Consider the following 14,538-nt stretch of genomic DNA (forward strand, 5'->3'; position numbering starts at 1 on the left):
TTTAGAATCTTGAATGCAGTGTGATGCTGTTGCCTTTGTACATCACAACCTTGGGGTTAAAATGTACCTAATTTGCAGTAATTTAGATAACTATTATCCCAAACAGCATTTTACACGAGGCAGCTAAATTGTGTAGTGTATGTTCTTAGAGAAGTAGTGAAATATAATTTTGGAGATTCTTAAATTTTCCCTAAAAACTCTGCACCTCAGTAGAATCTGAGAACAAAAGGGACTGCTTTTTTCCACCTTCTAAACTTCTATGATGCTGTACAACAAAGGACTTGATCTAAACAAACCACACCTGCCTGTAGGACTGTGAGGGAACCTTGTAAGATAGTGATGGTTTTATTCTTCTCTGAATACACATTCCCAATTGAATGCCACAGAAAATGTATCCTGCCTAGTTGAGGTATTTGGTTTCAAGGAGTTGGATGCTCGTAAGTCTGGAAAACTGCTTGGCAAATGAAAGAAGCAGGAAATGGCTCACTACATGCAGGAGATCTAGTGGCTTTCCTTGTTTTGTTGCTGATGAAAAACATCAAAATTTTTTCTTCCCACCTCACCCCCCAGTATATTAGTACACTCAAGGCGTGATTTAGAGAAGCTCGAATAATCTAGAAAAAAGGATACATTTCCAAGCAAAAACAGTACTTCCAAGAAGAAACTTATGATGTTAAAAAAGTTCTTTGAAGAGTCCTTTTGTGCTGTGTTCCAACAGAAAAATTATTCTACTCGTCTTGTCTACTCTCATGATTTTTTCCTGTCATCCTGAATTCAGTGGAATAAACTGTTTCACCTCCTATGCCTTAGAACTCATTCTGATTTAGTTGAATTTGATTTCTAGAATTTCAGCACATTAGACTGGAATTTTCTCTGACTGGTATATATTTTTGCCTCCTCCTAGTTATTTCTAAGAAATTTATTCTAATTTGGGAAAGTAAGAAGAATTAAAAAGATATGATCTTTTGTTAAGTGCTAGATAAACATAATTTATATAGGAGAAATTTATATTTGTGCAGCAAGTCTACATTTAATTTCTTCTATATATATGCCTGACTTAGTGGTCCAAAATGGGAGAGAAAGCTTTTACTAGACTTTAGTGTAGGGGTTAAATCTTTCTCAAAGAATATGCAGGCTGCTTGGGGATATTGTACTTTTAAATTTTTTTTTTTTTTTGTGTGAAGTCAAGTTAAAGTAATGATGTACCAATACCAAACTGGTAACTGACTTCGAGAAAATATAAACTCAGTTAATTCTTTTTTAAGTTTCGTTAGCAAACAGAGTATAACAGGAATTAAAACATGAAGTCATATGTAGATATTTTTGTTCTTTTAATATCGCATTTTTATTCTATCTTGTTCTATTATTATTTATATACAACACTGATAAAATATTTCTAGCCAGGTTTGGTAGTAGCATCCATTTATTATAATATAAAGCACTTGCTTCCTCTCTGTTTTCTGGAGATATTTTAATCAATACTCTTTCAAGTTTAGTCTTAATATTTTTTGTGTGTTTTCATCTCTGCACTTGATTTATTGAGTGAATGGAAGGAAATGTGACTCACCATTCTATCCTTTTGCTTATTTCTGTCAGTAGGGAGAATAAAAATGATCTTTCTTAATTCTATATTTGTTATTCTTTTTTTGTCTTTGTGAAATGATCTCTAAGAATATTAAGGGACTACCTTCAAAATTAAACAGATTAGAATATGTTGAACAGATTCTTTTACAGTACAAAGAAGCATCAAAAAGATTTTCTTTGAAAATATTCTCTACCTTGCATTTTAATTTACAATTAATTTCAAGGTAAAGGAAGAAAACCTAATTCCAGGCAGAAAACCAACAGCCTGAGACTTTTGAAATAGCTTGTAGGATGAGTGGATTGTTTAGTATCAAGAACAATTTGTTGCTACTTTTTCCACAGTGTTGGTAACCAGCCAGAAAGGTTTTCCTTGCATTTGTTCTGCTCCCTTCTAGCAATGTCTATGGCTTAGAACTATTTCCCAACTCTTGCTCATCTGCTGGAAAGGTGACTACATATGACGAACGTTTGTCACTATTCTTTTGGTGTGTTTTAGTTTCCTCAGCCTTCATGGCCCCCTGCCTCTTGCTGTGTAGCACAAGCACTGCTGGATAAGCCAATGTTCTAACTTTCAGTCACTGGGAGCACCTCTATGAAAAACACTCATAAACTGAGAGCAATCCTGTTCACTGCCATTTCCACATTCATTGGTAGCTTGCAGCTTGTTAGTGTTCTTGCAATGCTTCAGACCTACAGACACCTACACTGCTGTAGGTTTTTCTTGATATTTCTTGGGTAGGGTTGGTCTTGTATGAATGCTTGTCGTGTTTCATCTGATATAATGGAATTAGACATGAGGGTGACTGTATCAGAGCTCCTGACAGGTTTCTGCAGTATATTGAGCATGAACAGGTGCAATATATATAATATATTTTTTTTTTCCTTCTGGATTAGTAGATTTACAAGCATTATTTTTGTTCCTGCTGTGGCAAGTTCTGAAGGTAAAACTCCTCATTTGCTATGAAAATAATAATTTTTACTTTTTAATTTTTTTCTTTCCATTGCCTGTTTTACTTATAGGTTGCTGTCTCTGTCAGCATTTTTATTCTGTTTGTGCTTTGCAGTTTGTTGAAGGGGTAGATGTATATTCTGAAAATAAACTTGAATCTATTAAAGTGGCTAACATACAGTGATGTCTCTGTTTTGTAAATTGAGTTCAGGCATAGGCTATCTATCTCTTTGGCAGCAGTGGAGGTGCCTTTTTGCTTGAATTTTACTGTTTAAGCTTTTAGAGTCGCTTTCGAAGGTGGAAGAGGGGTCAGGGTAGCATCAGATTCACACATTACTGTCTTTACTGAATTTATATGAATGACCTCCTTTGAAGATTGAAGAATGTGGCACGAGTATGCATAAACCTCTCAGACTTGGAGGAATGTGATCTTTTGTCTTTTGTGCATGATCTTCTATTTGGCTGTTGATATGTTTTGCTATTTAGGGAAGATGAATTTGGATATATTTGATTAAAGAAAGAAATTAAAATGCGATCACCTCCACTTGGCATTGCTGCACCTCTGCTTGAAGGCTCTCTAATATTGCTAAAATTACTGTGACGTTAATCTTGGTTTTGTCGTATTGTTTTAGCCATGTCATCCAGCTTTGGCACTGGACCAACCTACACAGGCTTCTGCCTCTTTCTCATCTGTCTCATCCTTCAGCAGGCACAGTCTCATTCAGAGTAGTTTGTCCAGTAGGCACCAGCATAATTAAAAATATTTTGTGCTTTTCTTGAAGAGATGCAATATATAAGGGACAGTCAGGTTTACTCCTGTAATTGCAGTCACCAAGGAGGGCTTAATGCAAAAGCAAATGTATCCCATTATCTCTTTCTCATTCAGCATATCACAGCTAAAGCCATGAGAAACTAAATTCTGCACTTATGGCCGAATCCAAACTAAAGTCTGGTGGGTCTTCTGCTCCCTAGTATCTCTGGAGCAATGAAAACAAAGGACCAGAGTTCTCAGTTTCCTTCTTGCTGGAAATCAATGACAGATATCTGAGTAGGAAATAAAGTGAGGGCACAAAGGGCAAGTGCATTTTTTCTTTACCTAATTATCCTTCTGCCTTTATTTCTGGTGATTCCCCCATCCCATACAACTAAAGCAAAATACCTTGCATATGGCCTTTTCTGCAGCTGGAACAGTGGTAGCATTTTTCCCAATGGGTGAGTGACATATAGGAGTGATTTTATTTGTTATAAATAATAAACAAGCTCTGTTTTTGTTAAGGTGTTTGGTTTGCTCTGTTTGATTTTTTTTTTTGACTTGTAGAACTTTTTGTGTGTGGGGGAGAGAGGACATTGCTCTATGTGGTTTGTTTGTGGTGGTTTTTTTGCCTTTTTTTAAATTTGGAAAGAAGACTCACAAGTTTATTGTTCAGTCTTAGAGCATTTGAGCATACTGTTAATATCTTTCTCAAGTGCTTGCTGATTTCTTTCAATTCTCTGTTTAACCTATCCATGTTTGACTAAGCAATTCACATGAAATTATTGCTAAAAAAATATAGATTGTGCATAAAACCCACTCTGTCATTCTGTGCCATAAGAATTTATAATGAGGGAATACTTGTGATATTTTCTCGTTCTATCAAAAATGAAATATATTACCAGGCAAGTAAAATTTTGAGAAGTAGCAATAATTACTGGATTTCCTGTCTCAAACAGAAATCTGGAGGAAATTAAGAGCTCCTGTTGACTCAAATGTGAATTGAACTAAAAGTTTCCATTTAGCTTTGTGGGGAACCGTCTGAATTTGTATATCCTGTTACCAGTAGGAAGAGTGCTGTCATTTTAAATCTATGCAAATAGTTGTTCTTCTCAACACTGCTGTATCTGGGGGAAAAAAAAAGAAAATGATGCTGGTCTTAGTACTCAGAAAAATATGAAAGAGCCTAAGTCTAAGGAGAATTGACAAAAGACATTTCTCTGGTGTGTTTCTGTTTCTCCATTTCTCTTTTTCTGGGTCCCACTGTCCTTGGTTGGCTTCTTCATTCAGCTGGGGAGCTCTCAGATGGAATTACTTCCTCAGCTCTAGTGCCCTACCAGCCAGCCAGCATCCGCATGGCTTGAATCACTGTTGCTTATATCATGGAGGAGGAAATCTTTCCATCAGACCTGTGAATCTGTGAGACTAAAATTTATTTTTCCCCTTCCAGTAAAAGCATAGGTAATTCTGAGAATTTTTCTTTTATTTAAAAAAAAGTAAAATGAGACTAGAATAAGTATGAACAAATAAAGGGGCATTTCTTTCATTACTTTGTAAATTTCAGGGATCTTAAGAAGTTCTTGTTCAATTTTTTTTTGCTTATAAGCAAACATGAAATTTTTGAGGCAGCTCCGATGCACAGCTGGCAGCTTGCAAAACATATACAATATGGGCAGCAAGATAAGGTGAAGGCTCATTAACTTAAGAAACTAATATCAGATGCCTGGAATTTAAGTAGAAAAGCACAGCAATCACTTTATTTGAACCTATGAAATATACACAAACACATGCATATATGATATACAATTTATTTATGTATATCTCTATGTGCATTCTCATGTCTGAATATGAAAGTATTTTAAGCATTGCATTTTTAGAAGCTCTTGCTATGCCTATATTGAAAATCACTATTTGATGTTTTTCCACACTTGCGTCTCTTTTTGCTTTTATGTTAAAATTAATTCTTTTTGTCTTGAGGGATAAAGATAGGACCTTTTCCTTAGTGCAGTTCCAACAGAAGATAACTTGATGCTTATAACAGCTTGTCAGTCTGAGAACTGTTAAAATAAGACTGAAAGAAAGAAAAGCTCCATTTACTGTGGAAACCCCTAGTGAGATGAAAACTATAGTTCGTTTCTTTAGATAACAAAAGACACTTCCATGTCCTCCTCACTAGCAACTTTTTTTTTTTTGACACAAAAGGCAGAATGAGGGGGCAAGCAATACGCTAATTATAACTGCTTTTCCCCAAGAATTTTACCCTACTTTTCTTGCTCTGGCTTAGCAGGACATTCAGTGCTGTTGTACTTGAGTAATAAGAAATATGAGTAAAGGGTTAATTTTTCCTGTTTGGATGAGGTGTGCATTGCTGGAAGAAGGACAGCAATATGCAATGCAACTTTGACCTTCTCATTGTTCTATAATGTCATTGGTTGGTTACTCCTGTGTGCTTTCACAGCCTCAGCAACTTGAGCTGTGGCAAGGAGGGGTCATCAGTGACCAGTCAAACACGGAATTAAAAAAGCATTAAAAAAATATTACAAGTTATTTTAGCCCTCAAAATTGATGTATTGTTCTTTTATAAAGGCAAGAAAAAGATGTGGCATTCATCTGTTTTTAAACGTTTGTGTTGGGAGGAGGAGCAAAGTTAACATGGATTTTACTGAGTTAGGGGTAAATCTTGCTTTACAAAAATATAAGTAGTTTGTCTATATATGTGTGCGTGTGTCTATATTGCTATCACTGTTGAAGATGTGTATTTTGACATCACCTTCAATGTTATAAAATGAAGTTAACATCTTGAGTCTGCTGAAATAATTGTCTTATTTCCTGGGGGGAAGGAAAGGTGGTCTGTTTTGTCACTTTTAACAATCTTTATATCATTAGGTTCTTCAACATTTTTGCTGCTACTGCTCCTTTTTTTGTTCTCTTTTAATGTTGGTGTCATTGCCATGAAGGGGTAGGATAAAACATACACTAAGATCAAGGCTAGAGGGTGGAGAATTTTGTTCTAACACCTCTGTTCTGAGAAATGAGCAATGATCAGGAAGGGTTTTTCTTAATCTTCTAAAAAGGGCATTATGCGCCAGAGAATGGGTGAGTACGAAGCCCAAAATGCAGCAGTGGAAATGCAAGTAACCCTCCAACTTCACTTTAATAACCAGAGTATGTACAGATATAGATTTGCCATTATATATATGTATATGCTCAAGTAATCTGTGATCTCTAATGGCAGAATCTCCAAACACAGAGTTTCTGTAAATTCTTTGTGTGGAAGGAGTTAGAAGAAAATTGAGGTTAAGGAAAACCTCAAAGGAAGAGGATAGCTTACTCCTGGTCTGATACTGAAGGACTATGTTCCACTTCAGAAATGTGAATTTTAGTCATCTATGTGCTTTATGTACTGTTTATTCCACAGTGTCAATAAGAGGTGTGCTATCCTGAGCTGCATGTCAGTGACTGAAAGGGAATCTAGTGGTGAAGATCTGAGACAAAACCCCAAGTTCTCCAGTAACTGTCTGTAACAAATGCAAATGACATGCACCATAGAGGAAGATGTGTGCATAGCACACGGTGTACCAGACTGGATCAGTAACCTGTTCCTCCATGAAGTAGCACTTACACACTACAGTCTTAAGAATAATAGTGTCCTTTTTCTTTGCAAAGTTCACCTAGGTTGCTGATCACAATATGAGGCTCATTGTAAACATGCTAACTTAGTACCAACTACAGAAATCAGTTTGAAGAAAACTTTCAGCTGGGGGAAAGTTAAGGAGAATAGCAATGAGGGTTGCATTGGCTGTCATATCACAGTTTTCCACTCTCAAAATGAAATTATTTTGTGTGAAATAGTGCAGGAATTTGCCAAGGTATTTTGGTTATGCCTCTGATATGCTTCAGTTTATCTCTCAACTTTGCAGATTTCATGAAACCTTCATTCTTTTGGAAGGTTTCAGGCATGGTTTAGCCTGGATGGCATAAAAAAAAGATTGTGTCTTGTAAGGAAGATAATAGCTAGAAAAAAATTAAGTTTTATATCCCTTTTGAAGAGTCTGTTTCTAATGTTGTTTTCAGAAAATGTTTCTCTGTCTGCATCTAAAAAGCTACATTGGCACCAAGCGAGTCATAGTGTAATAGAGAGTCCAAACATATGGTCATTTGAGTTAATTTTGAAGAAGTGAGATGAAAAAAACCAAGTCAGCCACTCCCATCCCTTTGTCAACAAAATTTTTGCTGTTTGCTTGATTCAGATTTAAATGTACGAAAAGAAAAATCTTCAGTCATGGTCTTAACTACGTATCCACAAACTACTATTTTTGGGAAGCAACATATTGATGGCATGTAGTTTCATATGAATCCTTCTTTTAGCAAGCTGGCAATGACATCTTGTGTGCCATGTGTTCTGGTTTTCGGTTTATCTGAAGCATTTAGTAGTATGATGCACTGGTACAATATGTGCAAAACTGTATCTAGTAAGGGCTCCACACTAACATCCTTTCAGAAATTAGTGGTTCCATAAGCAGCTTCTAAAAAATGTTTTACTGCTGAATCTAGGACCTAAAAAGGCAACAGCTTTCGAGATGGACTCAAAACCATGGGTATTCTCTCTGGTAGTTCTTACATTCTCAATTCCGAAGTTTTATTCTAGTTTCATAAGAATGAAGGTATTTCTTATCAAGTCAAAGGTTTAGTAGACTCAAGGATAATGTTATTTATTTTTGTGCTAATAGTAATTTGAAATAAATGTGTTCTCCCAGCCTGGAAGTGTGCTTGGCACTTTACTTACAAGATTGAAGGTTGATTCTTTCTGTAGACTTTTTGAAGACTTTGAGATAATACACTTTATGCAAGCAATCAAAATTTAGTTCAGAATAAAATGTGTGTATTTTTAGTTGTAAAAGCAGTGCTTAATTTATTAAGCTAACTAAAGGTACAGTAAATGAGTTTGCTGTCATGTTTGATTGTAGAATTGGCTAACTTGACATTCAAGAGTAGGGACAAAAAAATCTCACCATTTACAAAATTTTTGGTCTTGCAGCCATGTCATGTCAGCAGTGGGTTAGTGGTAGCTGCTGTATGGACACCTCTATCAGGTAGAATTACAATATTCCACAACATCGTCCACTTTAAAAAAAAAAATTGACAGTTTTAGGAGATATTCCTTTATGTACTCTCTTAAATCCTGTCTAGAGGACAACTTTCGTGGCATAATCTGTCTTGCATGCAATTTTATTTCACTCATGCGAACTTAGTAAGTTAAAAATGAGTCTGCAATTATTGTGCATTTCTACTTGGTATACCAGAGATGTGTACATTATCCACATTTGTTCTATTTCAGAGACTTGAAATTATATGTCCCCAGAAAAAGAAATATGTATTCAAAATATTTAACCTTAAATTTCATGCATTTATTGTCCATTTGATTTGTTACCTTGTGCTTTTAAATGTGAAGGTAGTCACAAATTATACAAGATCTCCCAGTATACATAAATGCTGGTCTTTGAAATATGAGCTAGAAAGTATTTGCAATTATTTTGGTTATTAACATTAGCCACTTGTTAAGATACACCATTGTACAGGCTTTTATGCTGAAATTTTAAAACAAACTAATCCATGAATGTGTCGTTTGTTTATCAGAAGTGTGTCTACAGGTTTGTTTGTGCAAAAGACACCTGAATTTTGTGTCTATGGAATGGGAACAAATTTTTTTTTGCCTACCTTGCCTAGGTACCTTATTGCTTGCCAAATAGCAGTAATAGGTTTTTATCTGAAATTTTGGAGGACAGTTAAGATAAAATGGGGAAAAGGGCAGGAAAATTGAGTTTTGAAAAATGTGATATAGGCAGAAAGCGCAGTGAAATTTTTGCTTTCAATTTTAGCGGTTCAATGGTGGCTGTTTGCTGGAGAAGCACATAGCAGAAACCATTACAAGTTCCCTATAGTTGCTATAAGCATGCACACAGTGTATAAGCTGCAGAACATGTTTCTCATGATAAAGTACAGATTTTAATGCAAAGTAAATATTGCTGTGCTGGAGCATTGTGTATTTCCTTTTTGCCATCTGATCATGGTTTTTAATGGACTCCTATGTGTCAGAATTGCAGATAGTGTTATTGCAATCACGGGTACAATTGCATTAAAAATTGTTTTATATGTTTTGCTGGTGTGTACTCTGTAACTATATTTTGTTTTTTTCCTATCGCTTATAACTTCATAAATTGTCGTCAGTTTTAGATGGTAATTTTTAAACTTCATAATCGTGATATTTTTATTCGTGGTAAGGAAGAGGGGGGAGGAAGGGAGGACTTTTCATACCTCTCAGATCTATTGGTCTATTCTCCAAATGACAGGTTCCTGACTGATCAACTATGCCACCTGCTACTAAAGCTCAGTAATATTAGTCTGTGCAATGGCTTCACTCTCATCTCACACCTCAGAGATCTTGAGCTCAACCCCAGGCATCCCCTGTGTGTTTAAATCAGCTTAACGGCTCATACAGCGTGCTGATTTCCTTGTAGGCCTCTGTTTTCTCAAAAAGTGATCACCTTTTGCCAATGCCCTCAGGATTAAACAGGGCAGTCTGGTTTTCCTTTTCTGTATTGGCTATACCTTTGTAGTCAATAAAAGACTAACTAGAAAAGAATCAGCTGATGAGAGAATCAATCTTCTGGAAGCCTCCCCACAGTTTTCTCATCATTTTTGTGCCGTCTGTCATCTCAGATTGTAAAATGGAAACCAAAACTCAGTATGTGGGAAGACTTTTAGTGCTCCTTGTTAACAAAAACAGTAAGACCAGGGGTTTTGATCTTATGAGTGTATAGGTAAACAGTAAGCTGTAAGTGTGCACTCTTGAAGTAGCTTTTCCATGTTTCTAATGGAGGTCTGCGAAAAATTATCAAAGAAGTATCACAAAGGTCTCATGACATACTGTAGTGTAGATATCCATTCTGAGTAGGTCAGGTTAAATCTGAAGTTCTTCTCTATAACAATACGGGGGTATCTTACAGAACAGCTGTACCATTTATCATGGTATAAAAGCCATATAAATAGAAAAGGTCCTTAAAATACAAGTGAGGCTTTCTTTCCATTTCACTACTTGCTAAACTAAAACAGTGGTCTGTCTTGATAACTAGTATTCAACTATATTTAAGCTTTTTGAATAATAGCCTACTTCAAGTTGGTTTATAATGACAGATGGACAACTTAAAAAAGAATTGGAGGTTCATCATAATCATAATTCTTTACAGTTCTAAATTTTTCATTCAAATGTATCACAGTAGTTTACAAATATTAATTCAGTGTTATAATCACCCACCCACGAAGCAGGTCAGCATCCTAGTTTTACAGAAGTTCAAAGTAGGGTATCAAAAGGTTAAGAGCTGTGAGGAATTAAGGGGTCTGTTGTTATGCACCATAAGGCTCATGCTGGGGACTCTATTTTTTCCACATCATACTTTAAACTTCATTTGAAATCTGATTTCCTTTCCTGGACTGAAAATCCAGGGACAAGTAACACAGAATGTGCGGGTTGTATTAGTGACTGGTTGACAGTCGTGCTGAAAGCACTGAGAATAAGGAGTGTTTAACTAGAATTACATGAAGTAGCAAAGGTGACTGAATCACCATCTTCAGCAGGAAATGTCCTCTTTCTCTGTCTGCAGGTGCTCTGGGCATTGCCATACTGTTCCCTACAGAAGGGGAGCTCTCAGGCTTTGCACGGTCTGCAAAAACTTGTCAAATATCACTTGCTTATGGTGAAGGACTATGGCAGACCTTGGCTACTCCGTCTCATTTGCCTGACAAATGGGCAATGTATCTAATGTGGATGAAAAAGTTTAGATATGTTAACCTGTGATTCTTGTACAAAAATTAAGCCCAGATCTCTGTCCCAAAAAAGAGGGGTAATTTCCAGAACAGAGGTGCATTTTAGTTGCCTAAATCATAGCTAGAAATTAGAGTAGTAGTATAAATACATTTTGTCACCAGCTGTATATGCTGCAATGCTTGTATATCAAAAATTCAAAGGTGTAGTAGGGGGATTTCCTTTCTAAAGAAGTTCATTTCACACTTGAACCAACACCTGAGAAACTCAGAAACAGGGTAAAGAGGTACCTGGCTCTGTTCCTCCCCTAAAAGAGGTCTGGACTATGAAATATTTAGCAGATATTGGCTCTGTTAAAAGACATGGGGACATAATTTCAGAGCAGAGTTGGCTCCCTATTAAGAGATTGTCTGAAAGCTTTCAAAGTAACATTCATTTATTTCAAAGCTATAGAATTATTGATGGTTTGGCTTGGGTCTCAGTTGGGGATTCCATAAATACAGAGGCAGCCCTTTGCTTGGGGCATGGTGCCGCCAAGACGAGCATAACTGTGATGGCTTTTTGTAGAAGTCATGGATTGCTTCATCCCTTGGCAACTTCAGATGGTCACTCATCCCGCAGAGTTGCTTTTATTTTTATTTCAGAGAACTTTGCTAAAAAAATTGTTCTAGAGGACTTATCTATTGAAAGACTCCCATCTTTAGGCAAGCTCTTCAAGGCTTATTTAGGTGAGGAATTTTCTTTTTTTGGCCACTGTTTTTTTTTCTTACTGCCAGTATTATTTTAAAGATAGGCGAAACAAGAAGTGTAACAATTCCATGTGTTTCAGGGGCAAACCAACAATATAGTTTGTGCTACTGCAATTCTCAATCACATCTTCTAAAGCAGCTGCTGGGCTGATGATGCCTACTCTAAAAACATCAGCTATCAAACACCCTCACCCCTGGCAGATATTGAAAATGCAGGTTCCACTAATAAATATATTTTCCCTTTTAAATCTGTACTTTGTGTTGTCCTTCAGCATATGTAAAAATTTGCTTTGCAGTCGTATCAGCTTGCTCTCCGTCAGGCTGCTCTTTTCATACTCCACCAAATCAAAGTTTCTTAAAGGATTGTTACAGATTTAACTGCTGGTCAAAGAATGTCTTCAGGGCCACTTCAGGTTCATGGAACTACAATTACACTCTGGAATGTTGCCTAGACCATCCAATTTTGAAATCTGTTTATGTGAGGTTTATGTGATTTTTGTACACATTACGCTGGGAACTATTTTGATGAATTCCTCAGTCGAAAATTTCTTCCACTTGTTAAATGTACAGTTTTCTGGATCCATGTACTGGGAGTAAATATAATCACATGCAAAATACACCCCAAAGTTTTTCAGCATGCTTTATCAATTATTTCTAGTCACCGACAAATATTTTGAAGAGATATTTCAAAACATATCAAAAGGGGAAATACATCTAATTGTGTAACCTGTTAGCTGGTATACTACCCTAAACATCAAACCACATTTTTTGGTGTACAAGTAGCATGATCTTGGATTGAGGAGTAAAATCAGAATCTGTGAAGGAGTGTTGCAGAATAACTCACCTACATTTCTACTGGAAATATTTTCATTCAGGAGTATACACTGATATTTTTCCTATGATTTAGTAAGCGAATGAACTTTATAATGTTCAGATTAACAGTACATGGGTATATCTCCTAATATTGCAAATACTTTTTGGAAATTTGCAATTGGTTTCCTTTTGCAATATCTCCTAACCTCATAGGCATTCTGTGTTTTAATCAAGTCTGACAGAAGTTAGAATAGCCTCTATTTCCATGATAATTGTCATATGGTGAAAACATAAAGTACTTGTTTCATTAAAATAATTGAAAATTGGGCTCTCCACATGGTATGTAAAAAGGACAGATTTTTTGTAGAGCTGCAGTTAGAATGATTGGATCAGAATACCACAAGAGCTGTTGTCTTCATAGGTTTGTTCCCAGTCTGTTGAATTTATTGCATCCTTCTTTACCTGTAAAATAAAACACAGCAAACCGAACTCCAAAAAGTAACAATGGGAGGTGCAAACTATCCAGATCCATGATGTGTGTCAGTCTAGTTTACCATTTTCAGATGCCAAAATTTAGAAGTTAGGAATGGACTGTGATCCTCTATTCACCACTTTTTTGTCTGTTTGGAAATGGCTATAATGCATGTCTCTGACTTCTGCATAAATGTCTTGCTGACCCTTAGAGTGAAAATTTCTTGTCACAGTTTTTGTCTTCTGTATTTGGTTAGTCTTATGCAACTTGTTAAACCTAGCTTTTTCTCCCTTGTGCTACACAAAACTGATTTTCTCAGGGCAAAACCTAAGATGAAAAATATTCTCAAATCAAAACCACTTTAAACTTGCTTTTGATTGTCCCAAGGTATTTTCTTGTTGCAATTACATTTTTTGGATAGGTTGCTCAGAATGTGCTTTCCTTTCATTGCTATTCCAAATCCAACCTGACATGCCATGGCATCAAAATCTCCCACAATTCACTCCTTGGAATACTCAGAAGCTAACATCCAATTAAATGCAGTAAAAGTCTTCCATCTCCTGAGCATGTATTTTGTGGAGGAGCTAATTTAAAACAGGCTATGGTATAGGTTTATATTTTCAGGCATCTTTTCTGCATGCAAAGCAGTCTTGATAAAATGAGATAGCTACATAAGCACACAAAATCTCTAGGTATGTCTCAATTAATTGAAGCTAGGAGAATTGTTCTTTGGCTTCCCAGGAGTCACAAATCATGGCTCTTACTAGCAGGCATTTGCTATAGTGGCTACCATTTCTCTAGCCTCATCAGAGAATAGTTGTCCAGGTGTGTTCATTGCGGTCTGGTGTCCATTGGCACAAAGGCACAGGATTAGGAGTGCAACAAACAAGCCATTTCTACACTGGAGGGAAAAAATGAATAATGCGAAGAAACAACTGAATGGATAAGGATTAGCATTTACTCTGTGAAACAGTCAGTCCAGATTGCAGAAATAATGGTGTACCTGTCAATCATTGGCTTAGCTAAAACGTTGCCTGCATCAACATCTGCCAGCATTGTCATGTGGAACCTTTCAGAACAATATGTAAAGAATAGAGATCATCACTAGAAGTGTCTTTATTTTTTCCTTGTTTGAATATTTCTCACATATAGTAAATACAAAAAGATAAACTGAGCAAATGGAGTGCAGTAAGGATGAGAGACAGAATATAAAAGAAAGGCTAGAGAATACAGTGTCTCTATGGCAGAAAATGAATGATGGATTGTGAATTTGTTAAAACAATGTTACTTAGAGTTGAAATGTATTGAACTGCTCCTGTATCCATGGTAGACAGTTTAAGCTAATGTCAGATTTCATCACTGCAGCTTTTGGGAACAAAGTATATTTTTATGGTCTGT

The sequence above is a fragment of the Molothrus aeneus genome, chromosome 7, assembly GCF_037042795.1.
Source record: "Molothrus aeneus isolate 106 chromosome 7, BPBGC_Maene_1.0, whole genome shotgun sequence".
Lineage (NCBI taxonomy): Eukaryota > Metazoa > Chordata > Aves > Passeriformes > Icteridae > Molothrus > Molothrus aeneus.